The sequence below is a fragment of the Chiloscyllium punctatum genome, chromosome 36, assembly GCF_047496795.1.
Source record: "Chiloscyllium punctatum isolate Juve2018m chromosome 36, sChiPun1.3, whole genome shotgun sequence".
Taxonomy (NCBI): domain Eukaryota; kingdom Metazoa; phylum Chordata; class Chondrichthyes; order Orectolobiformes; family Hemiscylliidae; genus Chiloscyllium; species Chiloscyllium punctatum.
Window position 1 is genome coordinate 3,702,767 of NC_092774.1, and position 11,677 is coordinate 3,714,443.

The 11,677-nt window shown below is 42.5% G+C and overlaps 1 pseudogene; it reads right to left on the reverse strand.

The window, feature by feature from the left end:
- Positions 1-5,535: 5,535 nt before the first annotated feature.
- On the reverse strand, positions 5,536-5,654 carry LOC140461148 (5S ribosomal RNA; annotated as a pseudogene).
- Positions 5,655-11,677: the final 6,023 nt, after the last annotated feature.

Here is an 11,677-nt window from a genome sequence, read left to right on the forward strand (position 1 = left end):
AGCTTTAAAGTTTATCCTTTATTTTTTGAACGCTCAGATGATTTGAATCCATGCCTGCTGCTGATGCTGGAGAGTTGGAACGTTACTGTTCCTTCCGCCAGGCACCCGAGTCTTGCCAGAGCCTGGATCTTCAGAACAATCTGCGATTCTGGACCAGGGGGTCAATATGGTCGCCCCGAGGTGAGTTGTCTCTTTTGTGCCATCTTTGCTGGTGCCGCAGTATCCTCAGAACCTGTTTCTCGATCACCAGGAAATCTCGTTGTTGCATTCCATGATTGAAATGCTCTTGCCATCACCAAGAATGCTGTTGCAAAAGGAAGAAAAATAAAAACAAAAAAAAAACAAGCAAAAGAAGAATTCGAACAAGAGAAATCAGAATGAAGGAGCTAAATTTTTAATAATAGGGAATAACATAGTTCGACATAATTAAAAACAGGTTTGATAAAATACACCTTGCCAACTATTTTCGGTAGTACGATTTTCAAACAGATGGGATAAAAAGAATTAGAAGAAAAGCAACATACTTTACTTTTCTCATTGAACTCTGCTCAAATTTTTGTTTCTGCAGTGAATGAATGGTAGGAAATTCGATTCTATGCAAACTTTTTACATGTATTGCAAGGGCACTAAATCTACACAGCGATAAAACAACAAAAGGATGAAAGGTTTGGAATTAAATAAATAGTCTTTTTGAAGAGCGGATGCAGCTTCGTTTTTTGATTGACCATATGCTGCATTGCATATCTCCAATAATTCGACTTTTTGAAATCCCCTACCCATCAAGTTGTATCTCACTTAACTTGTGACTAAAGGGGCAGGGTAGTCACAGATATCTCAACATTCTGAATTTCTATATGTCAAACCGAGCAGTGACACGTATGTTCTGTTCTCAAATGCAGCAGTGAGTTCACTCATCGCCATGTCACCGCAGTCCTGCCTTCAACTTCCGTTTGTTCTGACTCTTACCCACCTTTCCGCCCTGTGGTATTTAGGAGATTACTGCAACCCTTGCTGCTGTTGATTGACTGGAGAAACTTTGAAAGTGGATCTAGGGTAGAGGGTTTTGCAGTCTGCAGAATTACAAACCCAGACAGCACAATGAAGAACTACCTTGCACGACTCTTCATCATTGTCTCATTTCTCAGTAAGTCCTTCTTTCCATTCAACCCCGGACAAGTTATTTGTAGTCGGGACATTATTATTATTGAAACAATGACTTTACTGATCATGACTTCTCATAATGTTATTATTTTTCTTAGAATACAGTTGTGAAGACACAGTGGAACAACCAGTTCCTGAAATGACGGTTGAGGAAGGAAATAATGTTCTACTCCCATGCAACTTTAAGACAAGTGAACTTAATCCTTATGTTTTCTGGTACAGACAACCCGCAGGACAGCCTCCGCAATATATACTTTACATGATTACAGTTGGGACTGTAAATAGGAATCCTGAATTGTCTGATCGTTTTTCTTTGACATTTGAGAAAACTACAAAGGAAACCAATTTAACGATCAACAAGGCCTTCATATCTGACTCTGCTGTGTATTTCTGTGCAATGAGACCCACACTGATGCAGACAGATGGCACGACCCGTACAAAAACTCACTCTCAGACTTCCAATTAGAGGTCACCAGGGGGCGGTCTCACACCGCGGAACATAACAATTCATCTCTACAGGGAGAATCACAGACCAAATTCTTGTAGTCATAAAAACGGATCTCAGTAACAAATGTTTAGTTACATTTGCAGATCTATATCGCTCTGTAAGTTCAGGATGCCAATATGGTAAGATTAACACTCAGAAATATCTCTGTGCTATTCTGTTTCCTGTTATTTTGCAAATGAACGACTCCAATGCATTTCCTTCTCATCTCTCCATTCAGTTCCTTCCGCTCAACACACTCGATCACATTTACTTTGCACTTGCATTACCATTGGTAATGCCACTGTGGCGGGGGCAGAGTGGCGTGAGGAATAGGCACATATTGCTCATGTAAGTATTTGTTCCTTCTTAGGAGACGAATTCAGAAGTTTTGCAACATGCCTTCGTGCAAACAGCAGCAACTCGTTATGTCACGCATTCAATCAAAGTGCCTGACTTCTATGTCCACAGACATGTGAGCAGTTCTCTGAAGCACACACCCACACACATGTACAAATACACACATCTACGCACACGCATGAGCCTTCTGCCAAACGTCCTCCTTTTGGCTCCATCACAGCCTGTCAGGTCTATGTCATTTCTTCATCACTGCTGTCAACTGCGCGGTGAATACATTATTTACATTTGAATTGGCATTGGGCTGTAACTGCCATCCTCAGTAATTGTCAAACAGGGGCTTGCAATTCTAATAGGTTTCGACAAACTAGAATGTGCTTAAGAGAGCCAAGGTCAATTTAACAAGGTGTTCTAAGAAAATATCTTAAATGCGTTGTATGTGTCTACATCCATGTTACTTCAGCCGTTTGACATTTACAGTATTTAGAATAGTGGGAATGGAGGTTAGAGCAGTTGAATGTTCCTCTTGCAGAATGTGGAACTTTAAGGTCATCATCAGTTTCCATACTGAGTTCATCTGCAAGAAGTCACCAAACTCCATCTCCTCGAAACCCGCGGTGGGGAACTGAAGCTGGAGCTGGATGATCTTCGGAACATTGAGGAGGCAGAGTGGGTTATCGAGAGTAGTTACAGGAAGGTAGCGACATCTCAGGTACAAGAAAAAGGTAGATGGGTTACCGTCAGCTGATTGAAAGGGAACTGGCCGACAGTGCAGGGCTTAATAGTGGCCGATCCACCCAACAACATTTTGTGGACTGTTTTAGGCGGGGGTGTGGGGTAGGCCAATTTCCAGGCGTGAGCAATGGAGCACAGGTCTCTTGCACCGAGTCTGTTCTTGTTGCTCACAAGGGAAATGGGGAGAGGAGCGGAACATTTGTCATTTACGCATCCATATTTGGCGGTTAACCGGAGATTCTGTGGGAATGAGAGGTACTAACAGCCGGTGCGTTGCTTCCTTCGTGCCACAACTCGTGACGTGAATGATCGTATTTTCGGGACCTGTGAGGGTGTTAGGGAGCAGCCCCAAGTCGTGGTCCAGAAGACACCAAACACACAGGTAGGAAGAATGTTGTGGATTTATGACAGAAATTCAGGGAACTAAGGTGCAAGGTTCGAGCGAGAACATGCAGAGTTGTCTCGGGTCGGTGAGGCCTTGAACAAACAGGATGGTGTCACCTTAAATCAGAGAGGTACCAATATCTGTGAAGGGGTTGGGGTGTGGCGGGAATTTGCTAATGGTCTTTGGGAGGGTTTAAACTAAATCAGCAGAGGCATGGAAATCAAAATTGTAGTTCCAGTGTACAATGGTTGACAGTGGTGAGATCAGAAATAAGATTTCAAAGTCGCAAGAGGGCACTGGCAAGCAAGAAATTGGTTTGAAAAGTGTCTATTTCAACACCAGTAGTATCCAGAATAAGGTAGGTGAACCTGCAGCATGGTTTGGTGCCTGGGATTTGGATGCTGTGACCATTTCGGAGACATAGGTAGAGCAAGGCCAAGAATAGTTGTTGCAGGCTCCAGGATTTGGACGTTTCAGTAAGAACAGAGAAAATGGTAAAAGAGGTGAATGGGGAGTATTGTTAATCATGGACAGTATTGCAGTGGCAGAAAAGTCGTTTGAAGATTCCTCCACTGAGGTAGTATAGGCTGATGTTAGAAACAGGAAAAGAGAAATCACCAAGTTTGGAGTTTTCTATTGGCCTCCCAATAGTTCCAGAGATGTAGAGGCAAGGATAGCAAAGATCATTCTGGTTAGGAACGAGGGTAAAAGGTTAGTTATTACTGAGGACTTTAACTTACCAAATATTGTTTGGAAATACCGCAGTTCGAGTATTTTAGATGGGTCAGTTTTTGTCCAACGTGTGCAGGAAGGTCTCCTGACACAGTATGTAGAGAGGCATACAAGGAGCGCGTACATATTGGAATTGCTTCTGTGTAATGAGGTCGTCCAGATGTTTGATTTTGGAGATACGTGAGCACTTTGGAGATAATGACAACAATTTGATTATGTTTGCTTAAGCAATGGAATGGGATAGGGATATACCACAGGGCAAGAGTTATAGCTGGAGGAAAGGCAAATGTGATGAGATTAGGCAAGATTTAGGATGCATAGGATAGGGAAGGAAATTGCCAGAGATGGGCAGAATTGAAATGTGGAGCTTATTCAAGGAAAAACTACTGTGTGTTCTTGATAGTTATGCACTTGTCATAAGTTGTCGTACGTGGGAGCCATGGTATATCAAAGAAATTGAAGCTCTTGTCAAGAGGAAGATCAATACTCATGTCGGGATGAGACTTTAAGGCGCAGTTCGGGCACTTGCGAGTTACAATTTAGACAGGAAAGACCTAAAGATAGAGCGAAGGAGAGCCACGAGGGGGCATGAGAACTCATTGACGGATAGGATCAAGGAAATTCCTACGGCTTTCATTTTTTTTTTAATTTAACCCCAGCACCCATGGTGTGTGTGTGCAGGTGTGAGACACAGTGAAAGACACAAAGTGTACGAATCTTTATTCAAATTCCACCACCAGGAAGATCTGAAAAACACCTGAGTGGCCAGTGACAAGCACTGCCCTTCAAACCACAGGGCAATGCTGTGTGAGCAAAACAGTGAAGGGGAGGGTAGGGACTAAATCAAAATAGAGTTGGAGGGGGAAATAATACACTCCACTCCCTGCGGCGCCCACCTCTCCCTGAACGACTCCAGGGTGTCGGTGGACACCACGTGCTCCTTCTCCAAGGACACCCGGGCTCTAACGTAACCCCGGAAGAGGGGCAGGCAGTCGGCCCTAACGACCCCCTCCACGGCCCGCTGCCTGGACCTGTTGATGGCCAGTTTGGACAGGCCCAGGAGCAGACCCACGAGGAGGTCCTCGGACCTGCCCTCCCTCCTCCGTACCGGGTGCCCGAAGATCAGGAGCGTGGGACTGAAGTGCAGCCAGAAACAGAGGAGAAGGTTTTTCAGAAAATCAAAAAGGGAGTGCAAACGCCCACACCCAATATATACATGGTCCACGGACTCCACAGCGCCACAGAACAAGCAGTTGTGCTGGGAGTCCGTGAACCACCGCAATCTGCGGTTGCAGGGGACTGCTGCGTGCAGCACCCTCCACCCCAGATCCCCGAGAGAAAGGGGGAGGACTCCCGCTTAGAGAGCCCTCCACTGGGGATCCCCACCGCCCGGTGGCAAATGGGCACGCCAAGGCGTGTCCGGACGGTGGATGAGGGAGAAGAGGTGGACGGTGTGCAGCAGCAGTCGATACAGGGCCTTCCTTTTTATATCCCTGAAAGGGACAAAATTAAAATTCCGGAGGAGCCTCAGGTTGTGGGGCACAGGCTCCCGCGGGAAGTACGGGACCTTGGGGCCAATGTGAAATTCCGTCCGGGCCGGAAAATAACCTGTCGCTGCATTGCGTGCGTGGCACAACACGAGAGCAGAGGGGTGACTTGAGCAGCCCCTGCTGGCGGAAACAGCCTACTGCACCTGGTATTCCCAGGCGGTTCCCCATCCAAGAACTAACCAGGCCTGCGTCTGCTTAGCTTCCCAGAGCAGACGAGATCGGGCGTTTTCAGACTAGTATGGCCGCAGGCTCCTATGGCTTTCACTAGGTACATTAGGAATTAAAGAATGACGAGAGAGAGATTAGGTCCAATCTAGGATAGCAGTGGGAAATTGTGTGCCGTGTCAGAGTAGATAGGGATAACGCTAAATGAATATATTTCATTAGTATTCACAATGGAAGAAAAGATAGTGATGTGGAGGACAATACTGTGTTATAGACTACTAGACCAGATGAGATTGATGTTCACAAAGAAGAGGTGTCAGCAATTCTTGAAACAGTGAAAATAGAGAAGCCCCTTGTGCCGGATGGATTTTTTCCAAGGATTCCCTGGGATGCCAGGGAGGAGATTGATGAGCCTTTGGCTTGGATCCTTATGTTGTCATTGTCTACAGGAATAGTGCCAGAAGACTGGAAGAAAGCAAATGTTGTTCCCTTATTCAAAAAGGAGCGTAGAGGCAACCCTGGTAATAACAGACCAGTAAACCTTACTTCAATTGCAGATAAAGTGTTGAAAAAGGCCAGAACAGATCGGATTTATAAACTCCTCGATAGAAATAAGTTGATTAGGGGTATTCAAAACGGTTTTGTGAAGGGTAGGTCGTATCTCACAGACTTTATTGAGTTGCTGAGAAGGTGACTAAGCAGGTGGATGAGGGTAAAGCAGTTGATGCGTTGTGATGCAAATGGATTTCATGAAGGTGTTTGAGAAGATTTCCCACGGTTGGGTATTACACAAAATACGGAAACATGGGATTGAGGGTAATTAGCGGTTTGGACCAGAAATTGACTATCTGAAATAACTTATGACTGATTTGAATCTGCCACTGCGTGAAGGTCTGAAGCTTCAGGAATCACGTCTCAAAAATGTGTGGAGGAGGCAATGGGCTCTTATTTACAATTCCGATTCTATTTTCACCTGGTGCACTAGGTAGGAAATGGATGTGCAGTAAGTCCTTTTCCTTTTGTTTTGTAAATTTGCATGAAATTAATTTCTTCCCTTCCATGAGCCATTTTTTTCCAGCTTTCAACTCTCTCGGAGTAGAAGAGATTTCAAAGAATTTACAATGGATATTGCCGTATTAAATGACATCAGATGATATTGAGGTAACTCGTAGATCTGTACTTATGTTGCAAAGAAAACGATGTTGTTCAAAATTTTATGCTGTGATGCAACATGAAGAAAATATTGATTGGTTAGATATTTGACAAGATAACTTTATTATGTGGTTGCAATACTATCTAGTGTATTCAGTGCTCTTTAGAATTATTATGTTATTTTACATGAATAATTATTGTGCGAATATGACCTTAGAGGTTATTTGTGGAGGCATTTGAAAGTTGTTAGTGGGAGTGCACGATATTTGAGCAAATGTGTATTTTGGCTTGCCCCGATAGGTGTTGTACATTTCATTTACTTTGGATAATTCGAGTTTCTCATCATGAATGAACTTTTGCTGGAAGGGGGAGTATTGTTTGCTTATTTAGTTTTAATTTCAGATTAAAGTTAACTTTTCTTCGTCTCTTGATTTGCTTTTGATGGAGATATGCTTTGAATGTTTTATGAGCAAATTTGATTTGAATAAGAAATAAAACGACTCTCAGAAGATGACTAGTTATTTTATCTGATAGTTTCTGAGACTTTTTCTGCAGTTTCTTTCGTCTAAGCTGTGTCTTTTCTCAGTGTCTGTCTATTTCCTCAGTTCATTTCCCGTCTTTGTCAGGGCTTAAATGTTATGCCGACCTGACTATCTGTGAAGGAATTTTGATGTAAATGTATTCTTACGATACGTCATTAAACCCAATCTACTAATTAAACCAAACACCCAGAAGACCTTACCTTGTCTCGTAGTTGTAAAAGTTTGAAGAACTCCTAAATTTCTCTATTTGAAGAAAGATTACCAATGCATTGTTTAACTCTAAAAGTGAACAAGAAACAACAACTATTTGTATCACTATGCGTTCTTTCTCTTTAATGATTGCTATCTCCATACAACTCTATAACAATATGCTGTTCCAATACAACCACAGTTAAATTGCATCAACTTAATCTCAAAATCACACAGCGGCTGTCTTCTCCACTGTCCAACTTCTTCTGCGGGAGACATCCCTGTGACATCTACTGTCTTTGATAGCAAAACTGTTTCAGATGTAAAAGGTGCCTTTGATAGCTAGTGTTTTAGCTGGCTCTGTATGTCGATGACAGTTGCCAAATGTCTAAATGTCAAATTCTAAATTTCTAAATTCAAATGTCAAATTGCCAATTTTATCCACCCAACATCGGATTGTCTCATTGGTTCGATTTTGGCAAATCAATAGATTCAAAATCGATTGTGTCTTCGTGTCCTGAGGCATACTTAAAGCAGATTGGCGAAATTCAAATTGTTCTAAAACAATCATGCATCAGTTTCACTGCCAAATGTTGCATTTTCTCAAAGATACAGTGCACGCTAAGAGTGCTATCTAGTCAGATGTTATGCGCTTTCAAGCTCCCAGTGCAAAACAAATTCATTATCATAAAAATACGTACATGCTTTCAAATCCATCGCAGTATGTGTTTTATAAAAGCTGTGAGTCTCGTTGCGCATGTACCTCTGACTTTATATGAATATGTGTGCATGTGGTTGTGTGTCTAACGTTTGTGTATCTCGAAATAAGTGGTTTGTATGTGTGTGAGTTTTTGAGTTGTCTTATTTTCTGCATTTGTTGTTAACATTTTGTGCGTTCTATACAATGAATTTATACGTCGATCACTTAACATTTCAAACAAGATTGCTCCTTCTAATCACTGAAGATTTACTATTTTGCTCATTCCCTGGATATGCAGAAAATGATCTCTTGTTCCTCTAACTTGCGTTTAGATTTGCTGCGGCAGTGGAGGAGGCCAAGGATGGTGGTATGGGAAGGGAGTGAGAAGGGGAATTAAAATGGGCAGTGGCTGGGAGGTCAGGTCGACATGCTCGGCGAAATGTGCACTGAGTTTATATTTGGACTCTTCCCGTTGTCGACTTGACCACGCCGTGAACACTGGATACTGTAATGTGGTGTGGAGAAGAGGCAGCTGTACTTTTGACTTAATTGGAAGGACGGTTTGAAGCGCAGGATGGAGGCGAATGGGAGTGTGCTGACAGGTTTTGCAAATTTTTTGAAGTCAGGGAAAGGTAACTGAGTGTTGTTGGGAATGGCAACGCAAACCAGCCTTTGGCAATGGGACAGCTTTACAGAAGTCAGAGAGGGGTGGGGCGGGGAAGTTGATTTTGGTGCTGGGTCAAACTGGAGCTGGTGGAAATGTGTACGTGTGACATTTTGAATGTGGAGGCTGGAGGGATGGAAGGTCAGAACATGGGGAACGCTGTGTTCATTGCATTTAGGGTGGGATTTAGAGCAGTTGAGTGGGGAAAGGAGGAGGTGCGGTGGAAGGATGTCTGGACGACAGAAGCAGGAAAAGCGTGTTTTTCAAATTAGGTGGACAACTGCAATGCTTGGCAGTGGAATGTCTCTTTATCCGAGCAGATGCTGTGCGGGCAGAGGAATTGGGAGAATGGAATGGAGTTCTTGCACGATACTGAGTGGGAGGAGGTGTAGTACAGGTAGTTATGGGAGTATATGGGCTTTTGTAAACGTCTGGCTGGAGACTGTCTATTATCCAGTATATCACATGTCTTTAATGAAAGTAGTTCATTTTTAAAAATTATGTTATGATGCAGATTGTCTCGACGATTACAATATTTTACAGGAAAGTAGGTAATTCTACACCATTGTCTATGTTCAGCAAAAACCCATCTTGGGTTTCAAAGGGGAGACAGGTGTTTACAATGTATTACCAAACAGTGAGGAACTGGATGATCTTCCAGGATTGAACAAATTTGGGAATTTTACACTTCAAGGGAAACCATACACTCGATTCGAGGAAAGGTTCCTTGGGGCATCGTGAAGTACGGTCATGAACAATTAGGAAGGAAGGAAGGAAAGAAGGAAAGAATAAAGGAAGGAGGGAAGGAAGGAAGGAAGAAGAAAGGTGGATAGGCATCCTAAATTGACCATTTTCTGAATGAAAAGTAAGTGCTGCACTTTGAGACACAGGCATGAAACGAAGCAGTGTGTGAAGTTTCAGTAAAAAAATTCCTGAGTGTGGTGGAGTGATACATCAGTATTTTGAGCTCGTCGTGGAACGTATTCTGAGATTCTGCGTAGATGAATATGTTGTTGTGGGGATTAAGTAGCTGGAACAAGTCATTCGTCTGTTTCAGGATGCAGTCTACATTTTGGAAATCCAGACAGTTGAAGTCTATATCACCTTTATACCTTTACTTTCATTAAAGAGAAGGAGTAGGATATATCCCAATTCAGTGACCAACAGCAGTCGGAAGCTGACTGAGATGGTAAGAGCAGGGTGATGGATCTCCTGCGACTTTCTATCCCTGCCACACACAACGTTTTCAGGTACCTTGCAGACAGAGCCTTCCTCGAACCAACGCTGTTCTCCTGTCAATTTTTCAATTCCAGTAGCGAGCTATCCAAATTAATAGATAAACAAAATCATGTCACACATTCCGTATTCATAACCAGACCTGTTCTTGAAAAATCTATGCTCCCTGATTATATGAGCATTGGGCTGGTAATCACTCACCTTTAATAACGTCATTGTTTAATTTGTGAAAGACCACATAGATTAATAACTCGCATGCTGTTCCCACCTGACATCTCAAAATAACTGCACTTTTTCAGTTTATTCGGTCTGATATTAATCACTCTGCTGTGATTTTAACTGCCGAGATCACATATTCTGCAACTTCCTTGCTCATTAGTATTGTCTTATGTCTTCCTCAGGAAATTCTCAAAGCTGCACAATTTAGTTATCCAACAGATTCAACTTGCCTCTCATTTATTCTAACTGAGAGTCTCCAGGGAGAAGCTAAATTGCATCATGCAGCTCAAATGCAGTTCAATGAACATTCAACACACATCTATGAAACTTCAGTTTGTAACATTGAGAAATGAGTAATTCCATTATCTTAAAACAAAGTGCTGGTAACGAATGTTTAGGCTGTTATTCCAAATCCACTTGTCATACATGTATCAACTGGAGTTTCTGATGGGAGATGCTGACTGGAGGTCTTACTACTAACCTGAAATCGCCTCTACTCGTCTTTTCGCTCAGGTGCCTATGTATTCTATAAATTAGGGAATCAGGTTCGCTCATTTAATTCATTTGTTGGTGACGTTATCATATACATATTAATTATCAGTATATGAATCCTGACTGACAGTGTGTAAAACGCCAGCATAGAACACAACGAGCCCAATGCAACCACTCCTGCAAAAATGAATAAAATAGAAAACTTTGCGTTCCAACCAAACCACGCAGGCAGAAATTGTATTTGAACCTTTGAGAGTGATGGTGGATGCCACAATAATTATCCGGTCTGCTTTGCTCTGCCTGCAGTATATGTTCGATGCATGCTTTGTGAGCTATCTGGGAAATTGGAGAATACTTCATCATACTCTTGTGACTTGCTGAAAATTCATCGTGATTCTCGAATCAGGATGTAAATGACTCGCTGCAGTATTTCTAGCCTCTGATCTGCTGTTTGAATTGAGAATGCATTTTAGTTTCTTGTCAATGGTTGCACTCAGGCTGTTGATCGTGGGGGAACTTAGCTCAGGCAATGTCATTTCATTTCCAATTGCCCATCGTTAAATTTGGTCGAAAACGATGCTCTCTCCTGCCACTAAGCCAAAGAGTCTTGACATCAAGATGAAAAAACTGCTGCATTCCACACTTCCACGTCAGAAATCAAACATTTAACTGTTGAATCCAAATTTCACCATTATGACTGATTGTGTGACATGCGGTGGCGTTTTAACACGCATGCAAACACATTTGAAACGTTTTGCAATTTCTTGCCTGTATTATGTTAAGCAATGGGTTTCGCATAACCAAGGCCCTTTGAGAGATTTTGTTTCCTCAAATCCCTTCTTACCTTAGAACTGTGCCCGCATTTGTCAACCAGTTTAATAAGGGGAACATCTTCTCCCAACCTACCCGAACTA